The sequence below is a fragment of the Balaenoptera physalus genome, assembly GCF_965194825.1.
Source record: "Balaenoptera physalus genome assembly, chromosome: 16".
Lineage (NCBI taxonomy): Eukaryota > Metazoa > Chordata > Mammalia > Artiodactyla > Balaenopteridae > Balaenoptera > Balaenoptera physalus.
The window spans coordinates 9,979,109-10,000,741 of NC_138898.1; the positions used below are offsets into that span (position 1 = coordinate 9,979,109).

The window sequence follows — 21,633 nt, forward strand, 5'->3', positions numbered from 1 at the left end:
ATCTTTTCCTTCAAGTCCCAACTCAAATGTCACCTTCTCGGTGGAAGTTTACTGGAGATACTCCCATAATGCCTTATCTATTTATTGAAAAACATTTATCGAGTCCCTACTGTATACCAAGCTTGTGCAAGGAGTCAGGAACACATCAGGCCAGTTCAGTCTTCAAGAGAATCTGTATCCGGTTGGGAGATGGATTTGCTAATAAGTACGGCAGTTTGAGCTCCACAAACAGAATATCCAGGGAGATGCTGTATAGCTTCATGGCAAAGAATGCCAACTTTAGAGAAAAACAGACTGGAAGGTGGGGTGGAGGAAGGGTGTTGGGATTCTAATGGCTATACAAAGGAAGAAATCCTCAACCCTTAAAAGATGGTTTCATGGAAGAAGTGACATTTGAGCTGGGGTTTTTTTTCGGTTTTGGGGTTTATTTATTTATTTATTCGGTTGCACCGGGTCTTAGTTGCAACCAGCGGGCTCCTTAGTTGCAGCTCAGGGGCTCCTTAGTTGTGGCATGCAAACTCTTAGTTGCAGCATGCATGTGGGATCTAGTTCCCTGACCAGGGATCAAACCCAGGCCCCCTGCATTGGGAGCTCAGAGTCTTAACCACTGCCTCACCAGGGAAGTCCCTGAGCTAGGTTTTGAAGGATATATTAGTGACAAACGCATGATCATCACATTGTGCTACTTTGTTTTACCAGCTTTATTGAAGTAGCATTGACAAATAAAAATTGTATACATTTAAAGTGTACAGCATGATGATTTGATATATGTGTACATTGTGAGACAATCACAATCAAGCTAATTAACACATCGGTCACCCCACGTGGTTACCATGTTGTGCTATTTTTAATGTGAGAAATACACGTAACAAAAGAAGTATCGTGTGGGTACAATCTCTGTGGCAGATCAGGGCAAAGCTTGTCCCCAGGATTTATTCTCCCCTTCTTCTTTTAGATTAGAACTCCCGTGTTTCAGCTGGAGGTATGGCAGCTGAATATCACTTTTCCCTATCTCCCTTTTAATGAGGTGTGGCCACATGCTTAAGTTCTGGCAGTGGGATGGGAGAGAGAATAAGATACAGAATTTCTTTAAAGGGCACCCCCTTGAAGAGGAAAAGTGTGCGTTCTCTCCACCTGCTTTCCTCCCTGCTGATCATCACGTGGCACAGCATCTCAAACCATGAGATGAGAGCCACACGTTGGGGATGGCAGGGCAACAGGATAGAAGGTGCCTGGGACCTTGTCACCAGGAAACCACCATGTCGGTCCCGGGCTCCTTATCCTCAAACTGTTGATAGAAAAGCAAACTTTGGGCTTCCCTGGTGGCGCAGTGGTTGAGAATCCGCCTGCCAGTGCAGGGGACACGGATTCGAGCCCTGGTCTGGGAAGATCCCACATGCCGCGGAGCAACTAGGCCCGTGAGCCACAACTACTGAGCCTGCGCGTCTGGAGCCTGTGCTCTGCCACAAGAGAGGCCGCGACAGTGAGAGGCCCGCGCACCGCGATGAAGAGTGGGCCCTGCTTGCCACAACTAGAGAAAGCCCTCACACAGAAACGAAGACCCAACACGCCAAAAATAAATAAATGAATAAATAAATAAATTTATTAAAAAAAAAAAAAAAAAAAAAGAAAAGCAAACTTCTATCTTGTTGGGCTTTCTTAGAGCCACCAAGCCTGTGGCCAACAGATATGCAGACATCATGGATTAGCGCCTCCAAAACCATTCACTAGCCTCCTTTTCTTTGCCTTCCTCTGTTACAGAGGCTAGGAGTCTAAAATACTTATCTTGGGAATTCCCTGGCGGTCCAGTGGTTAGGACTCTGTGCTTCCACTGCGGGGGGCCTGGGTTCAATCCCTGGTCCGGGAACTAAGATCCAGCAAGCTGTGTGGTGTGCCCCCCCAACCAAAAAAAAAAACTTATATTCTGAGACTCCCATGCAGCCGGGCATTGCCATGTGACTCTGCTTTGGCCATTGAGATACAAGCAAGATTCCCAGGAAGGACATCCCTTTATGAATTTTTTAAAAACTCACAAAGAGAAAGCTTTTGTCTCTGCCTCCTTCTGCCGACCTGGAGCAGCTGCAGCCTTCTTGTAACCATGAGGACAAATGCCATATGATGAAGATGGCAGAACAGAAATGTGGGAACCTGTTCCCTAAAGGCATCCTTGAGCAATAGAACTGACCCCAGATTTCCTCTCCCAGATATATGGTGTCATGCCATACATATATGGTATATATCTTTATCTTCAGAAGCCACAGAGTCTTCTGTTACCTATAAACAAACACATTCTTGAATGATCCATTATGGAATATAAAAGCTAAAAAGAATCTTAGAAAGGATCTAGCACAGTTAGAGTCAAAGTATGTTCCTAAGAAGACTAGTGTTATGGAATGTTAGTTGGCATGCATATTAAAAATGGAGAAGGTATTTGTCAAAGAGCATGGGAAGTTCTGAGGTAACAATGGCAAACAGGTTTTATTTCTGCAGGACTTGTCAGGGCCTTCAGGATGCCAGTGGACCTATGAATCTTTCTAAGGAAGGTATGCCTAAAGCTATTTGACTATAAAACTCCCTTTTACTGGGGACCATTTCTCTGATTAAGTTTTCTCAGAACACACTGAAGGACAGTCCCCGTGTTTAGCATATGAGAACCTGAGACCATTAGCTCTCCTGACACCCAATGAAGGATCCATGAGACCACTATTGTCAGAGGCACACTTTTCTTTGTTTGCTTTTGGCCGAACCACACAGCATGAGGAACTTCCCCGACCAGGGATCAAACCCTAGCCCCCTGCAGTGGAAGTGCAAAGTCTTAACCACTGGACCACCAGGGAAGTCGGCACACACTCTTCTTCTTGGAGATCACGTGAACTAATTACAGCCCCTCTCTGGAGTTTTCTAAGTCTTCTTTTTCTGTCTGGATGCTGGAGAGATTTAGTAGTCTATGGCCAGGGTTGCAGCCTCATGGGGACACGGGCCTAAAAGGGTCCCCTCCCCACATGCACCCCAAACCTCCATTTCTGGCTGACACTGAACTCTGGACGGATGGGGGAGTGGGGTGAACGCAAGGTGGGACCTCACCTTCTACCTCCAGCAATTATGGGCCTCTCTCCCAAAGGCCCAGGTCTCCTTGCAGGAGTTCTGGGGCAGGCACTTTTCTCCCTTTGACAGCACGCAGTGCTTCCCAGGCCTGAGCAAAACAACACTGGTGTCTTGACGTTGAGGGGGTTCAGGACACACCACCCCAGAACATGCTGGTTTGGCATATTGACAATTTTGAGGTAAGGCACTTGGAAAACAGCAGATACCAAAAGAGATCTCCAACCTCCTCTTTTCTTCCTGAAAGCAGGAGATGAAAGATGCCCCGTGAAAGATGAAAGAATGCCTCCCCTATGAAACATGCCCACCCCCTCACCGCCACCACGGCCGCCGGAGGCGAAGAACATTCTTGTCACCAGAGACCAGGCAGGGGGGGAGGGGGTGCTTTGAGCCCAAGAAGAGTCTGCACAAACTTTGTTGAAATAACCCTTGTCTGCCTTTAGCATCCCCATATATTTTCCTATTTTTTTTTTTTTTTTTGCCACGCTGCAAGGCACGCAGGGTCTCAGTTCCCCGACCAGGGATTGAACCCACACCCCCTGCAGTGGAAGTGCAGAGCCTTAACCACTGGACCGCCAGGGAAGTCCCAAGCATCCCCAAATATTTTATTTTATTTTAATTTTTTAATGAATTTTATTTATTTATTTTTGGCTGCGTTGGGTCTTCGTTGCTGCGCGCGGGCTTTCTTTAGTTGCGGCGAGCAGGGGCTACTCTTCGCTGCGGTGCGCGGGCTTCTCATTGCGGTGGTTCTCTTGTTGCGGAGCAGAGGCTCTAGGTGCGCGGGCTTCAGTAGTTGTGGCACGTGGGCTCAGTAGTTGTGGCTTGTGGGCTCTAGAGCGTGGGCTCAGCAGTTGTGGTGCACGAGCTTAGTTGCTCTGTGGCAGGTGGGATCTTCCCGGACCAGGGCTCGAACCCGTGTCCCCTGCATTGGCAGGTGGATTCTTAACCACTGTGCCACCAGTGAAGCCTCCCGTATATTTTACTTTTTCATACTCTGTTCAACCAAGTATATAAGCACTTAGGCCTAACTGCTTTCTGAATCTTCATGTCCATGTAAAAAAATTATTAAATTATTAAATAAAATGTACACTTGACCCTTGAACAACGCAGGGGTTGGGATGCCGACCCCTGGGCAGTTCAAAATCCAAGTGTAATTTTGCAGTCAGCCCTCTGTTTCCGTGGTTCTGCATCTGTGGACTCAACCAACTGTGGATCGTGTAGCACCATAGTATGTATTTAGCAGAAAAAATTTGCATATAAGTGGACCCACGCAGTTCAAACCCATGTTGTTCAAGGGTCAACTGTATATACTTTTCTCCTGTTAATCTGTCTTGTGTCAACTTAATTCTTATGTCCAGCCAGTGACCCTAAAAGGTAGAGGAAAAGTTTTGCCTCTCCTACAATATTATCTGGCTTAATTAACAGCCATATTTTCTTTTCTTTAAAGTGAAATATCATTAACTTTGCCTTCTATGCTTTGTCCTTAGATGCTGTTCCATCCATCATAGGACCATAGCCAGGGATCAAACTTCATCTGAGCAGCTGGCCTGAGTCTTCCCAGGTAGGATCAGTGGGGAAGGTCAAGGTTGAAAAAAATTATCTTAGGAAAAGGGAGTCAGATGTTCAGAGAATGGATCAACCCTGGAGGGAAAGAGACAGAGCTAAGAGACCAGCCATGGGGCAAGGGGTTTCCAGGCTCCAGGAGTTGAGACTGGACCCTCTGCCCTCCTTTTCTTCTCTCTCCACCACACTCTTCCTGTTTTCCTTAGTCTCCCTCCTCTCAGCCCCCATCCCATTCTGTTCCATGGCCAGAGGCAGCTCTGGGGGAAACAGGGACATAGCTGAGCCTCACTAGTCACAATACAAGAAAAAGCTAAATCAACTACTGCTCCCATTTATGGAGAATTTTCCTCAACGTGCTATAAATACAAGCAGACTGAGTTGTATCGTGCTTAGCTTTATTGCTCTCCGCAGATACAGCATTTTTTATAAACTGAAGGTTTGTGGCAACCCTGCATCGAGCAAATCTATCGGCACCATTTTTCCAACAGCATTATTTTTAAATTAAGGCATGTACTTTGTTTTTTTAGACATAATGCAATTGCACACTTAATAGACTACAGTATAGTGTAAACGTAACTTTTATACACCCTGGGAAAACAAAGAATTTGTGTGACTTGCTTTATTGCGATATTCACTTTATGGCAGAACCGAGCCCGCAATATCTCCAACGTCTGCATAAACTGTTGCACATGCAATGCATATGTATTCAGTATGTATATGCATATATATATATGCACACATACGTTACGCACATGTATGTCCTGTTTTGTTATATATATATTTATTTATTTTTGGCTGCTTTTGGTTCTTCGTTGCTGTGCGCGGCTTTCTCTATTGAGGCGAGCAGGGGCTACTCTTGCTTGCGGTGCGCAGGCTTCTCATTGCGGTGGCTTCTCTTGTCGTGGAGTACGGGCTCTAGGTGTGTGGGCTCAGTAGTTGTGGCACGCGGGCTCAGTAGTTGTGGCACACGGGCTCAGTTGCTCCACGGCATGTGGGATCTTCCCGAACCAGGGCTCGAACCCGTGTCCCCTGCATTGGCAGGCAGATTCTTAACCACTGCACCACCAGGGAAATCCACACATGTATATCCTTAAGACAACCACTGAGGTAGGCACTGCTATTAGCCCCGTGTGAGAAATGAAGAACTGAGCTACAGAGAGGTTAAGGAACTTGGCCAAGGCCAAGGTGGAGAAGCCCTGGGTTTGGGTCCAGACAATCATGTTCCTGATTCCACCTGCTTAACCACTGTGCAATACATGGAAAGGTTTATAAACGTGTAAGGGGCATCATTAGGAAGTTTTTTTAAACAAGTGCACATTTGATTCGAAATATGTATGCATCTGGGAATACTTCAAGCCACCAATTCTTCTGATTTCCTTTTTTTTTTAATTAATTAATTAATTTTTTTATTTTTGGCTGTGTTGGGTCTTCGTTTCTGTGCGAGGGCTTCCTCTAGCTGTGGCAAGCGGCGGCGGGCCTCTCACTATCGCGGCCTCTCTTGTTGCGGAGCACAGGCTCCAGACGCGCAGGCTCAGTAGTTGTGGCTCACGGGCCTAGTTGCTCCGCGGCATGTGGGATACTCCCAGACCAGGGCTCGAACCCGCGTCCCCTGCATTAGCAAGCAGACTCTCAACCACTGCGCCACCAGGGAAGCCCTCATATTTTTTTAATACCAAAATATTATACCAGCAGAACTATCGGTATTACAATTCTTAAAAAGAGCACCATATACAAGGATATTAAAATCTCCCAAAGTGGCTTTGCAATGAGGAATTGCTAATTGCAAATAAAATTTAGAAGGAGGGGAGGGTGGCTGAGTAAATACAGTCCTAGACACGGGGTGTGTCGGGTGAAGGATTGGAATTCCACAGAAGGCCTTTCGGCGTGGCTGTACAAGAAAAGGGAGCCCTTTGCCTGCTATTTTATGTTTGATCAGGTCCTCCTGTTAATAAACTTGCAGGGTTCCTATTGGGCAAACTCCCGGCCATGCTGTAAAAATGCTTTGTCCCCAGAACATATTTAAATTTCAAATGCATGCCTAATATAATAAGCCCAAGCCTAGTGCGGGTTAAATTCTCTGCATAACTTGAGGGGTTATTTCATTTCACTCCAGCTCTTTGGAGTTCTGCAGTTGGGTTTTGTCCACTGCCCCCTGCCCCCAAGCCTGTCTTCCTTTCTCTCTGCAATCTGCTAGTGGCAATTAGCCTAAAAGATATACCTTTGTGCTCTGGTTTGGTTTAAAAAGGCATTAATCTTGGTTATGGGGGATACGCTATGCTAATGTGTGTTTTATTTTCAGCAAGTCTTATTGATCTGCACTTTCCATTCTTCCTTATTAATGTCCAGCAGCCTAACTTTTAAAGGGTCAAATTTCAAAGAGACAATCACCTCTCCTTGGGAAGTACTCCCCCTCATATTTCTGGAAACACAAGTAGACTATTTGGCCCCTGATCCATATGCATGGATGGGTTCATGTGAGCGTCCTGGGGTTTGAGGGTTTGCAGTGCAGGCCTGGAAGCTAAGGGTACCCGAAGGAACATTTCTCACTGTACAGCTTTTATAGAACGCTAAGTGGTGGTAGTGGTGGAGGGATGGGGGGAATGGGGGTGGTGGAAATCAAAATCACCTCTTCTGAGTTTGAGGATCTCTATCTTCTGTTTCGGGACTCTCTAAATTTACCATTTCAATAGTTGCCTGGTCCCAGTGCTGTACTGCCATTTATGGAAATTCTAAATGTAGTCACTTCAATGGCTATTGTTAATGACAGCAACACAAACTTAAAAGGAGAAAGATAAGATCGCTCCAACTTCTGGACTTAGCCTTTTCAAATAAATTTCTCATTTTGGAATCATTTTAATTTTACAGAGAAATTGTAAAGATGATATTGAGTTCCCACATGCTCTCTTTATCCAATTTCCCCTAATTTTAACATCTTACATTTCATGGTACACTTGACAAAATTGAGAAATTAACATTAGTAAAACACTATTAACTAAATTCCAGATTTTGTTATGATTTCATCAGTTTTTCCACTGACTGATGTCCTGTTTCTGTTTTAGGATCTAATCCAGGATACCACTTTGCATTTTTAGTGTTTTTTTTTTTTTTTTAACTCTTATTTTGTTTTCATCACATTGACCTCCCCACATCATTGCTTTTTGTTTTGTGGGGTTTTCTTTTCTTTCTGTTTTTGCTATTAATAATAAAAAAAAAATCACAGGAGAGCACAATCTTCTGAAAGGAACACTAGAGTCTTTTTATTTATTTCCTAAATGGTGATATGCATCCCACTGGTGGTACACATGAGATAATTTTAGGTGGTATAACAATGAACGTTTTTTATTTAAATAGTTATATTTTTTAATGGCTTTTGGAAAAATATATAACAAGCCAATAAGTCCATTTTACAGACATCATTTCCCAGGATGAGGCTAAATGTGAAAAAGTGAGTCGATATCAAGATGGCTTAAAGGAAAATATTATGTGATTGTACAAGTGATTCACAGATAAGGGAAGTGCTTACAGGGCTGAAATTTGGAAACACTTGGTCTCTTTCAAATCCTTCCTTATGCACACGAGGAAACTGAGGCCTGTGCCTCCACTGCAAAGATAACTTCTTCCCCGGTGGCCCCATTCCCATGGAGGCCGCCTCTCCGCAGAGCCAGGGTACAGTTCCTGACTGGTCTGTGTGTCCTGCCAGGTGATGGGTGCAGTTATGGGCTTGAGGTCATTCTGGTCCATCAGACATGAGAGCAAACCTGCCAGGGGCTTCAGGAAAGTTTTCTTTTGTCTTAAAAAAGGGATGCAGTCATCAATAGTGGGCAGGACCCGTAAGCCATGGCACCTCCACAGAATGAGGAGTTCTACACCGCCGTAAAAACGACCAAATCCCACTGTGGAGGGATCGCTAAGGCATGTTGCTATATGAAACAATCTAGAAAAGTATACTGGTGACCCTTGAACAATACAGGTTTGAACTGCATGGGTCCATTTATACGCAAATTTTTTTCACTAATAAATACTACAGTGCTGCGGAGTTCACGGTTGGTTGAATCCGCGGGCACCGGGGATAAAGGAGGGCCGACTATGATTTATACGCAGATTAACCCCTACCTTGTTCAAGGGTCAGCTGTATATAGTATATTATTAACCATCTAAGAAAGGGAGGAGGTACAAATACAAATACATGTTTGCCTATATTAAAAAACAAATAGTGGAAAGATGAAATAAAAACTTTTTTAAAAAACTGGTTACCAACAGGGAAGGGAGGAAAATGAGAAGAGACGGGCCAGAACCTTCTCTGAAAACTACTTTGGTAATTTCACTTTGGTCCCATCTACGTATCTTACATAGCTGAAACTTAAATTCAGTTTTTAAAAAAAGCAAGCCCTAAAACTTGAAAACAAATTAAAAAAAAAAAAAAGAAAGAACCTAACCGTATATTTACTTGGTAGCATAGCTACACAGAGAGGAAAAATTTCAAGGGTGGGAAGTGTTGGTCAAGGGCAAAGAGAACTAACTACCTGGTTTTGAGCTTTTCTATTTTGGTCACAGGTGTTCTCATTTCCTACCAGACAGGGTCCTTCACAGTAGGGTAGTTGTTAACTAGTTGGGGACCCCAGAGCCTTCTCCCTGCCTGCCTCGTTGCACCGTGAACTCTGCTCACACAGGCCTCTCCTTCACTCCTTTGCCACCTTTGGAACTTGGACCACAGGTGTCCTGGAAGAGCCACGTTTTACCCCTTCCCCTCGCTTTCCCTGGTCTGAATCCTGCCCATCCCTCCAGCTGCCTTTCCGTCCCCCGGCCAACCCGATGACAAGATGACTCCCATTTGAATTCACACGGTGCCTGTCCTGATCTGGGCCAAGGGAAGCCTTTCTGGAAATGGACTGGGTCAATGCAGGGTCAGTTCTTAGCGGGAAGTATGTGCCCCACATAGTAATTCATTACGCATGCTCAACACACAACTGGTGTTTATTGGAGCTGTTCTAACGACACCTAAAGCCATGGTTCTCCAAATGCGGTCTCAATCCAGCAGCGTCAGCAGCATCTGTAAACTTGTTATGAATGCAAGTCTTGGACCCCAACTAAGACTTACTGAGTCAGAAACTCTGGGGGCGCTCCCCGACAATCAGCCTCTGCACAAACTCTCCAAGTGATTTTTTTTTTTTTTTTTTTTTTTTTTGTCTGCGTTGGGTCTTTGTTGCTGCGTGCAGGCTTTCTCTAGTTATGGCGAGCAGGAGCTATTCTTCATTGTGGTGCGCAGGCTTCTCATTGTGGTGGCTTCTCTTGTTGCGGAGCATGGGCTCTAGGTGCGTGGGCTTCAGTAGTTGTAGCATGCAGGCTCAGTAGTTGTGGCTCGTGGGCTCAGTAGTTGCGGCTCATGGGCTCTAAAGCACAGGCTCAGTAGTTGTGGTGCACAGGCTTTGTTGCTCCGTGGCATGTGGGATCTTCCCAGACCAGGGCTCGAACCGGTGTCAGCTGCATTGGCAGGCAGATTCTTAACCACTGCGCCACCAGGGAAGTCCTTCTCCAAGTGATTTTTTGCACTCGCTGAGAAACACTGAAGTTCGAGAACCACTGGTCTCAAGCATTGGTTTATCCTGACTGCACATTACGGAGGCCTGTTAAATCCCAACATCCAGGTAAGAAATGATGGCATCTTGGGCAAAGGGGAAGGAATTAGACTTCATCCTCTGAAGGGAGGAGGGTCAAGGTACTTGCAGATATATTTTAAAAGCCTCACAGTCCCCCTTACCTTGCTTTATTTTTCCTTAGAGTTGTTATCACTCCGGACACATTATGTGTCTATTTCTCTGTGTGTTTGTTGTCCTTTTCTGTGCATAGGTCAGCTCCTTGTCTGCCTGGATCGCTCCCCTATCCTTTTGCTTATAACCATGCCTGATGCATAGTAGGCGCTCAATATATATATTTTTGAGTGAATCATTCACCATGTGGTAATGCCTGTTTCATTTGGAAAAAAAATCAGACTGTTTGCTGGGAATCCAATGGGAAAAAAATGTCTGCTGACAGAGGAGGAGACCAGAGAGGCTTAAGAAAATAATGCCCTGTAGTGGCGAGTACTCAGTAGCTGAGAGCGTCCAGCAGGGTTGCTTTCCCGGGGGCTTTGGCTATAGCAAGTCAGCTGTCCAGGAGGATGGGGAACAGCTAATGGGGGTGCCTTAGCATCCAGATCCTGGAATTATTCCTGATCTGTTGTTCACGTGACAGACTCTTGCCTTCTCAAATGGGCTGCTTGTTCCCAAAGAGAAAGGGCTACGTCTTAGTGTCTTGGTGTTCAGTACACATAATGCAGTGTACTTAAAATTCATTGGCTACTTAATTGAGAGACACCAGGCCTGGTGGAATAATAATACAGCTATGGTTTATTGAGTGTAAGCTGGGTGCCAGGTACAGTACTGAATGCTGATGTGCATTGCCTCAAAAAGAGTTGTGTCCATTTTATGAGGGGACACTGAGACCTAGAGAGAGAAATAAAAGAAGGGTCTGGCACATGGAGGGGACTCAGTAAATAGCTGTAGAATGACTGGACTCCTGTTATGTGGTTATGCCTCCACATTGTGTACACCCAACCTCTGTTTACTGTGTGGAAATTGTAATTGGAGTAGATAATTTTTCTTTTTTTTTTTTTGCCTGCGTTTGGTCTTCTTTGCTGTGCAGGGGCTTTCTGTAGTTGCGGCGAGCAGGGGCTACTCTTCGTTGTGGTGCACGGTCTTCTCATTGCAGTGGCTTCTCTTGTTGTGGAGCACGGGCTCTAGGCATGCAGGCTTCAATGGTTGTGGCACACGGGCTCATTAGTTGTGGCTCACGTGCTCTAGAGCGCAGGCTCAGTAGTTGTGGTGCACAGGCTTAGTTGCTCCGTGGCATGTGGGATGTTCCCGGACCAAGGCTTGAACCCGTGTCCCCTGCATTGGCAGGCGGATTCTTAACCACTGCGTGACCAGGGAAGCCCCACAATTTACTTTTTTTTTAGATTTTTAAAAAATTTTTATTTATTTATTTATTTACTTATGGCTGTGTTGGGTCTTTGTTTCTGTGCGAGGGCTTTCTCTAGTTGTGGCAAGCGGGGGCCACTCTTCATCGCGGTGCGCAGGCCTCTCACTGTCGCGGCCTCTCTTGTTGCGGAGCACAGGCTCCAGACGCGCAGGCTCAGTAGTTGTGGCTCACGGGCCTAGTCGCTCCGCGGCATGTGGGATCCTCCCAGACCAGGGCTCGAACCCGTGTCCCCTGCATTGGCAGGCAGATTCTCAACCACTGCGCCACCAGGGAAGCCCCCACAATTTACTTTTAAAGTTAAGGAAAATTTCCCAAATCAGGTGCCTTTAGAATCACGTTATCCTCACCTCCACCTCTGTCCCAGATAGAGTCAATCTACTTCATTGCGTCATCCTGAAGGCAAAAACAGACCTCTGTCCCGCCCCTTAATGCCCATCCTCGCTATGCTGATTCACATATGTCAGATATTAGACTTTGGGAGGGAGAGGGACTGGCAATTATAAGGGAAAATTAACTATTGGCCTCCTTCCTTTGTATTTAGAGTGTTCTTTTTAAAAAACAAAAACAAAACAAACAAACAACCTGGTTGCACATTGGTATCAACAAAGACCATGTTTAAATTTGGATGCTGAATTCCTGGTAACTGAAGGGTTTGAATCATCCTCTCATGCTTTCATTTGTGTCTATTGCACAGTGATTCTGTGCTAGTCATTGTGATAAGCACTAGAGGTACAGCAGTAAGAAGACACACTGACCTAGGCCTTTCAACCCACCACAACAGCAGAGAATTAGAGTTCAGCTCTCCCTTGTCATTAGCTGTAAAAATTATTTTCTAAACGCATCTACCAAGAGCCCCCATGCTAGCCTGTTAGCCCCACCTGAGTGGCTTCAAACCTGGCAGCCCCATCCTCTTCCTCAGGGTGCTTGAGATTCTGATAATTCCTCCGGAAGATTCTGTCAGGTTTGTCCTCCAACCATGTTACCTGTTCATTCAGCTTGATGTGACTTGAAATTTCAGAATTTGATTTTATTTTGTGGGATGTATTTATTTTTTAAATTCAAAAAAATTCTGTTCATTATTTGAAAATTCAAATAGTGTGAATATATGGTATAAAAGTGAAAGTCTACACCATGTCCCAGAGAAAGCCACTATTACTAGTTTGGTGTGTTTTCCATTCTTTTTTTTTAATGTATAAATTAACATATATTATTATCTTTTAAGGGAATTATACTCTTCATACTATCTTTCTACTAGCTTTTTTCTCTAAACAATACATTCTAGATGTGTGCTGTTCAGTACAGTACTATGAGCCTCCTGTGGGAATTCAAATTTAAATACATAAAAAATTAAATAAAATTAAACCTTCAGTTCTTCAGTTACATTTGCCACATTTCAAGTGCTACAGGTGGCAAGTGGCTACCGTATTGGGCAGACATAGAACATTTCTATCATCACAGAAATTTCTATTAGATAGCAATGCTCTACATAACTTTCCATGTCCATCTATAGACTTTCTATTTCATTCATTTTTTTTTACCTCATCATTTTTCTTTGTATGAATATACATCAATATACTTAATCATTTCTACTGCTAGACATTGAGTTTGTTTCCAGTTTTTCACAGTTGCAAACAATGTTGCAAAGTACATCTTCATACATAAAATGTGCCTCACTTGTGCCCTGACTCTGCAGAATGAAATCCCAGAAGTGAAAATGCTCAGTCAAGAGTTATAAAACTCAATTTAACTTTTCAGTTTTTAAAATAAAACCTTTGTTCTCCAAGAGCTGAGACTGAGAATAGATGTCCCTATTGGTTAATCTGTCTGATTATATATCAATATAGGGTAGAAGAAAGGAAAATGGTCTGTGGCTTTGGGTAATTTTACTATCCACAAATTATAGCGGTACAATTTGGGAAGTTGCATCGTAAATGGAAATTTGGTTTTAAAGCCAGTGTGGAAGGTAAAAAACACATAGAGTCATAAAATTGCCCTCAAAAAATCCCTTAACTTGTAAATAAACGTCATACCTTCTCTTAGTAAGTTTGACATAGCCTGTCATTCCTCTATGGCAGGAAGCACTGAATGTTTAATGGGCCAGAAAGCAGATAAAGAAAGGGCCCCACTTTGGCTATCAATTTTCCCATCCATGAAATAAGTAGGTTGAAACTCCCAAACACATTTCCAGGCAAAATGGTCCATGACTCCCAAAAATGTACTGGCTAGACAATATCCCTTTAGTGACTGCCTGAAAGAAATAAACATAGCACCAGAAAAGCCAGATGTATAAAGAAAGTAAATAGTCATTCGTTCATAAAATGTTGTTAATGAATCCAGTATTATAACACAATGCTTCTCAAGCCACTCACTATTTTAGAATATTCAAATAGATTGTACATACACAGATTTCCACTTCTGGCCATGATGGAACAACAGAGACTAGATTTATCCTCAGTCCTTAAATAATTAAAAAACAAAACCGCACTAAATATGTGAAGCCTACCTTTTCAGACATTGGGCAATAGGAAGATCTTGACAGGTTGTCTGAGAAAAAGGAAACAAATTAGTGAAACTTTGATTGCTGGATTTCTGCCTGGAGGCACAGTCAAGAGTGCAGAACATTTCTCCAAAGAAGGCATACAAGCGGCCAACAGTCACATGAAAAGATGCTCAACATCACTAATGATTACAGAAATGCAAATCAAAACTACAATGAGGTATCACCTCACAATGGTCAGAATAGCCTTCATCAAAAAGTCTACAAATAATAAATTCTGGAGAGGGTGTGGAGAAAACGGAACCCTCCTACACTGTTGGAGGAGGAGAAATGTAAATTGGTGCAGCCACTATGGAGTTCCAGTATGGAAGTTCCTTCAAAAACTAAAGATAGAGTTACCATATGATCCAGCAATCCTACTCCTGGGTATCTCTACAGAAAAGACAAAAACTCTAGTTTGAAAAGATACATGCACCCCAATGTTTATAGCAGCACTATTTACGATAGCCAAGACGTGGAAGCAACCTAAGTGCCCATCAACACATAAATGGATAAAGAAGATGTGGTATATATATATATATATACATACATACATACATACATACATACACAATGGAGTATTACTCAGACATAAAAAAGAATGAAATAATGCCATTTGCAGCAACATGGATGGACTTAGAGATTATCATACTAAGTGAAGTAAGTCAGAGAAGAAAAATATCACGGTATCACTTATATGTGGAATCTTTAAAAAAATGATACAAATGAACTTATTTACAAAACAGAAACAGACTCACAGACATAGAAAACAAACTTACAATTATCAAAGGGGTAAGGAGTGAGGAAAGATAAATTAGGAATTTGGGATTAACAGATACACACTACTATATATAAAATAGATAAACAACCAACAAGGACTTACTGTATAACACAGGGAACTCTATTCAATATCTTGTAATAACCTATAATGGAAAAGAATCTGAAAAAGAGTATATATATAGAACTGAATCATTTTGCTATACACCTGAAACTAACACAACATGGTAAATCAACTATACTTCAACTAAAAAAAAGAAAAGATTTAATATTGTAAATATTAAATACACTTAAATATAAAACAAGAAAAATTAAATTTAAAAAAATTTTAAAGAATTAACGTAGAACCTACACTTGTGTCCACATGTTGCCATTTATGGTGCTCATTATCATTTCGTAAATCTGTTCACCTCCAGTATTGGTGCCTTCAGAGCAGAAAGATTCCCCTTTCCTTTCATCACCAGTAGACCTGCCATTCATAAACCATCTCAACTTCTATCCATCTTAAAATATCTTGGGCTTCCCTGGTGGCACAGTGGTTAAGAATCTGCCTGCCAATGCAGGGGACACGGGTTTGAGCCCTGGTCTGGGAAGATCCCATATGCCGTGGAGCAAATAAGCCCGTGCACCACAACTCCTGAGCCTGCGCTCTAGAGCCTGTGAGCCACAACTACTGAGTCCACGTGCCACAAATACTGAAGCCCGCGTGCCTAGAGCCTGTGCTCCGCAACAAGAGAAGCCACTGCAGTGAGAAGCCCACACACTACAACAAAGAGTAGCACCCGTTTGCCACAACTAGAGAAAGCCCATGCACAGCAACAAAGACCCAACACAACCAAAAATAAATAAATAAAATAAATAAATTTGTAAAAAAAGAAAGAAAATAAGGGGAGAGATCCCCCCTCCGTTTTATTAAAAAAAATCTTAATTTCACTTGAATTTTTCAAACATGTTGGACAAAGTTTTTATTTTATAAAATGGTAATAAGCTGTTATAAAAACTACTAATACCCCAAATGAAACTGGATGCATGTCATAAGTAGATGATTCAAATTAAGGAGTGCAAATCATGAAAATATATTCAGCAACATGTAACCTTTTTTACAAATAAAAGAAATGTAACAGTAATGAAAAAGAGAATGCAGAGCACAGAGGAAAATATCCTGCACAGCGTGGCTGTCTCACTATGTTGAGACAGATATTGGAGGTCAAAAAGTCTGAGGTGACTGGAAGTTGTTGGACAGAATTCCAGAAAGAAAGGAACAACACAGAAAAAGAGCTCTAGTGATCTACATAAGGAATCCTTTCAGTCTTTGCTGAATATTATGACATGTGTCCACAATATTGAGCAAACAGTGACTGGGAAGCTTTAAGCTGAACAATTCTCAGATCTCAGACAGAGCTGGATATTTTTAAATTCCTACCATCCTGACTAGAGAGCTCTCATTGGTCACTCAGGATATTTAGTAAAGACCACAGAAGGACCACATCTTAATAGTGAGGCTAAACTACCCCTAGATATCCCTGGACTATTCTAGTTCTTTCCTGACAAAGGTTATAAACAAGCCTCAAAAGCATCACACTGAACTACAAGTAACTTTACTGCCTGCTAGAGCAAAGTCTAACATTCTTCAGAGGAAGGCAATGAAATGCAGATATTCAACAATTTAAAAGCACAATGTCCAGCATCTAATCAAAAAATTACTAGACAAGCAATAAGGAGGAAAATAAGACCCATAACCAGGAAAAATATCAGTCAATAGAAACAGACCCAGAATTGAAGAGATGAGGGAATTTGCAGACAAGGGCATTGAAACAGCTATTATAACTCTGTTCAAATATTTAAAGGAAAACTTGAAAAGTGGGGAGAGAAATGAAAGATAAAGAACTAAAAGGAGGGCTTCCCTGGTGGTGCAGTGGTTAAGAATCCGCCTGCCAATGCTGGGGACACGGGTTTGAGCCCTGATCCGGGAAGATCCCACCTGCTGTGGAACAATTAAGCCCGTGCGCCACAACTACTGAAGCCCACACGCCTAGAGCCATGCTCTGCAACAAGAGAAACCACCGCAATGAGAAGCCCGTGCACCGCAATGAAGAGAAGCCCCCGCTCGCGGCAACTAGAGAAAGCCCACATGCAGCAACAAAGACCCAACTCAACCAAAAATAAATAAATAAATTTATTTTAAAAAGAAAATAAAAGGAACTGTTAGTGGAAAAATTACTGGACGATATTAACAGTTTTTTAGATACTGCAGAAGAAAAGCTCAATGAATGAAGACATAGCAATAAAAACCATCCACACTGAGAGACAGAAAAGACAAAAGATTGAAAAACATGAACAGAGTCACAGTGACCCATGGGACAATATCAAGTAGTCTAACACATGTGTAATTGAGGTCTCAGAATAAGAGGAAGGAAAGAGGCGTGCAGAAAAAATATTTGATGAAATAAAGGCCAAATTTTTTCAAAATTTGGTGAGAACTATCAATTCACAAAACGAAGAAACTAAATGAACCCAAAGCAGGATAAAAATAAAACCACAAGAAAATATATCATAATCAAATTCCTGAAGTTTTCCTCTGCCATTCTGGTGTGTGCAGTCGACTCTGTTCGTCACCATGTCTTCTCACAAGACTTTCAGGATCAAGCAATTCCTGGTCAAAAAAAAGCAGAATTATCCCATTCCTCAGTGGATTTGGTGGAAAACTGGTAATAAAATCAGGTACAACTCCAAGAGGAGATATTGGAGAAGAGCCAAGCTGGGTCTATAAGGAATCGCATATGAGATGGTACACATATTTATGCTGAATCAAGGTCATTTGCATCTTACCATCTCACCCTGAAAACCACTACTATGTGGACAACTGGATGTATTTTATCGGGAAAATGATTTTTCTCTTTGTTTTAGTTTATCTGCACTAGTAGTTTGGCTCAGAAATAAATATGTGAGAACCTTTTGTTGGAAAAAAAAACAAAAACAAAAACAAATTCCTGAAAACCAATGACTAAGAGAAAATCTTAAGAGAAAGCAGAAAAAAAAAAAAGTCATTGAATATACAGGAAGAAAGAGTTACATTTCTTGTTAGACATTATGCAAGTCAGACACAATGGAAGTGCTGAAACTGTCAACCTAGAATTCAATACCCAGTGAAGATATCTTTCAAAAATGGATGCAAAATAAAGATCATTTCAAACAAACAAAAATGAGAGAATTTGTCACCAGCACTGTAAGAAATGATAAAGAAAATTTCTCAAATGGAAGGAAAATGATATCTGATAGAAAACTGGATGTACACAAAGGAATAAAAAATGCCAAAAGTGATAAATATGTGGATAAATATAAAATAGTTTTTTCCCCTCTATTTTTAATGTCTTTAAAAGATCATTGGAAAAAAAAAAAAAGATCATTGAAGTACAGCATGGATAAAGGGGAAAAAAAGAAATTTTACAAGGGACAAACCTAACAAATACTATCTCAGATAGGCACTCAAAGTTAACATAAACAGTGTTGATAGTTCGTACCCTTGATGTGATGAGAATGGCTTTACTGCCATGGTCTTCCTCCCACAAACATATGACATCAGACAAATCCCAGTTGAGGACATGCTACAAGATACCTGCGCAGTACTCCTCAAAACTGTCAAAATGAAACAACATGAACAGTCTGAAAAACTGTGACAGCCAAGAGGAGCCTAAGAAGACATGACAACTAAATATCATATGATATCCTGAATAGGGTCCTCGCACAGAAGAAAGGCATCAGATAAAAACTAAAGAAATCTCAATAAAGCATGCACTTTAGTTCATAATTAAGTATCAATATTGATTCATTAATTGTAATAAATGTACCATGCTAATGTAAGATGTTAATAATGGGGGATACTGTTTTTACTGTTTAAAGTAAAATTGACTGTTTAAAGCAAAAATGTCAAAGTATTTTAACATTTATAACCAAAGTAGTAATAAAATTTATGACAAATAAAGCACAAAAGACATGTGGGGGAAATGGAAAGATCTTACTACAAGTATTGTATCATTTGATGGTGGACTGCAATAAATTAAAATACATATGATAAACCCTAGAGCAACCACTAAAAAATAAAAAGATATAACTAATAATCCAACAGTGAAGATAAAATGGAATCCTAAAAAATAGCTCAATTAACCCAAAAGAAGGCAGGAAAAAAAAAATAAAGAGCAGATGAGACAATAGAAAATAAAGAGCAAGATTGTAGACTTAACTCCAATCATATCAAAACTTACTATAAGTGTAAATGACCTAAATATTCCAATTAAAAAGTCAGAGATTGTCAGGCTACATAAAAAGGCAAGACTCGGGCTTCCCTCGTGGTGCAGTGGTTAAGAATCTGCCTGCCAATGCAGGGGACACAGGTTCGAGCCTTGGTCCGGGAAGATCCCACATGCCGCAGAGCAACTAAGCCTGTGCACCACAACTACTGAGCCTGCGCTCTAGAGCCCACAAGCCACAACTACTGAGCCCACGTGCTGCAACTACTGAAGCCCACGCACCTAGAGCACGAGCTCCGCAACAAGAGAAGCCTCCGCAATGAGAAGCCCACGCACTGCAAAGAAGAGTAGCCCCCACTCGCTGCAACTAGAGAAAGCCTGCTCACAGCAACGAAGACCCAACACAGCCAAAAATAAATAAATAAATAAAATAAATTTTTAAAAAAATACATCATGTTAAAAAAAAAAGGCAAGACTCAACTATATGCCATCTCCAAGAAACCCATTTTAAATATAAAAATATAGAGATTAGAAGTAAAGAATTGAAAGAGATACACAATGCAAACACTAAGCAAAATAAAGCAGAGTGGCTATACTAATTTCATACAAAGTAGACTTCAGTACAAGACATATTACCAGGGATTAAATGGGACATTTCAAAATGAAAATGGGAAAAAAAAAAAAAAAAAAAGAAAATGGGGTCAGTTCACCAAATGACATAATCCTAAATCTGTATATCCTTAATAACACAGAACTGAAAGAATAACACAGGCACAAAGTATGGAACTCAAAACAAACAAAAATATGAATTGTTTGACACATTGACTGGGAGTTTATCTGTGAGATAAATTTCTATAAATTGCAGTGCTGGGTCAAAGTACATATTGATTAAAAATTTGATGGATACTGCCTAACTGCTGTCAAGGGGAGATGATGGGGTAAAGGAACAATTGCTGTTAACAGTAACCTAATAAGAATAAGAATAATAGCTAAGGGACGGCCCTAGTGGCGCAATGGTTAAGAATCCACCTGCCAATGCAGGGGATGCGGGTTCGAGCCCTGCTCCGGGACGATCCCACATGCCATGGAGCAACTAAGCCCATGCGCCACAACTACTGAAGCCCATGCACCTAGATCCTGTGCTCCAAAACAAGAGAAGCCACCGCAATGAGAAGTCCATGCACTGCAACGAAGAGTAGCCCCTGCTCGCCACAGCTAGAGAAAGCCCGCACAGCAACGAAGACCCAACACAGCCAAAAATAAATTAATTTTTAAAAAAAGAATAATAGCTAAGATTTTTTTGAGTACCTACCATGTGCCATACTGTTCTCATTTATTAACTTTTTACTCTCATGAGGGAGGCACTCTGCCTCTCCCATTTTATAGAAGACTTCTGGGCTAGCGGATTATAAAAGGGAGTGTGAATGCAGGGAGGGCAGATACTGCAAGTTATGCTTATCACAAATCCTGGAAATCTTCGCTTATACTCATCTTTAATTTTTCCTGTGTGACTGGGTAACTAAAAATGGAGAATAGAGTAGCCAATTCATCTTCCACGACTCTCTTGGAGGATTGCTTTGCTTTGCTTTGCTTTGCATTTTAGCTCTAGAGGCTGGAAACTGCCTTCCAATACAGTTTTCTTAATGGACATTGAAATGTGAATTTCATGTAGTTTTCATGCATCATGAAATAATCTTCTTTTGATTGTTTCTCAACCATTTAGCCAGAATAAAGTGCTTCACCTCAATTGAACACCATACCCCTCCCTTTCCAAGATTTTCACCTCAGCGCCACCACCCTGCCCCCACCCAGCTTAACATGCTTCCTTCTATTGTGAAAAGAAAATTCCATGAATGCAGAAGCAGAGACTCATGAATTTTCTTTTTTTTCCTCCTCAAGGTGCTTACCTAAGATGAGCTTTGTGATTGGAATGCAAAGGGGCATCAAATGGACTCCCAATCGCATTAGGGAAGATAAGCAGTTATCAGATGGTTTGACCGATTGGGTGGTGAAGTATTTTCCTGAGGAAGCCACTTTCAGTATTGCCTTCAGAGGGGCTTAACAAACTGGTTCTCGCCTCCTAAAGTTATGGTTGCTAACTTTTGCTTTGGGTATACTAATTTTTTTTCTGATCAGTTGCAGCCAACACAGGTTTTGATTTTACAAATTAAAAGGGCTGGAAAATCTCCCAATTATTTTGCCCACCAAGGCAATCTCCAAATCACTGAATGTGCTCTCCACTGTAATCACGGGTCATCTGTTTTCTAAAATCAGAGTATGGGACAAAATAAGTTTCTTTTAGGGCTTTCTTTCAAGATGAAATCTTCCACTTCTAAAAGTAAAATTCCAAGCTGAATTGAGAGCCACTGGCAGTGCCTCCTAAAGTGAAAA

The 21,633-nt window shown here is 41.8% G+C and overlaps 1 protein-coding gene and 1 pseudogene across 4 annotated transcripts in view; both read left to right on the forward strand.

Moving 5' to 3' along the window:
* The first annotated feature begins 4,587 nt into the window (after positions 1 to 4,587).
* SALL4 (spalt like transcription factor 4) overlaps positions 4,588 to 21,633 on the forward strand; it is a 105,378-nt gene continuing 88,332 nt past the window's right edge. Inside the window, exon 1 of one of the 3 annotated variants that reach the window (XM_082428361.1) lies at positions 4,588 to 4,663. The gene's annotated coding sequence lies outside the window, so the exon portion shown is untranslated. The remainder of the gene's footprint in view (positions 4,664 to 21,633) is intronic. The other 2 variants (XM_082428359.1, XM_082428362.1) reach the window with 2 other exon arrangements.
* On the forward strand, positions 11,994 to 20,508 carry LOC309644578 (large ribosomal subunit protein eL39 pseudogene; annotated as a pseudogene). Its single transcript has one exon. The product of its transcript is annotated as a large ribosomal subunit protein eL39 pseudogene (transcript).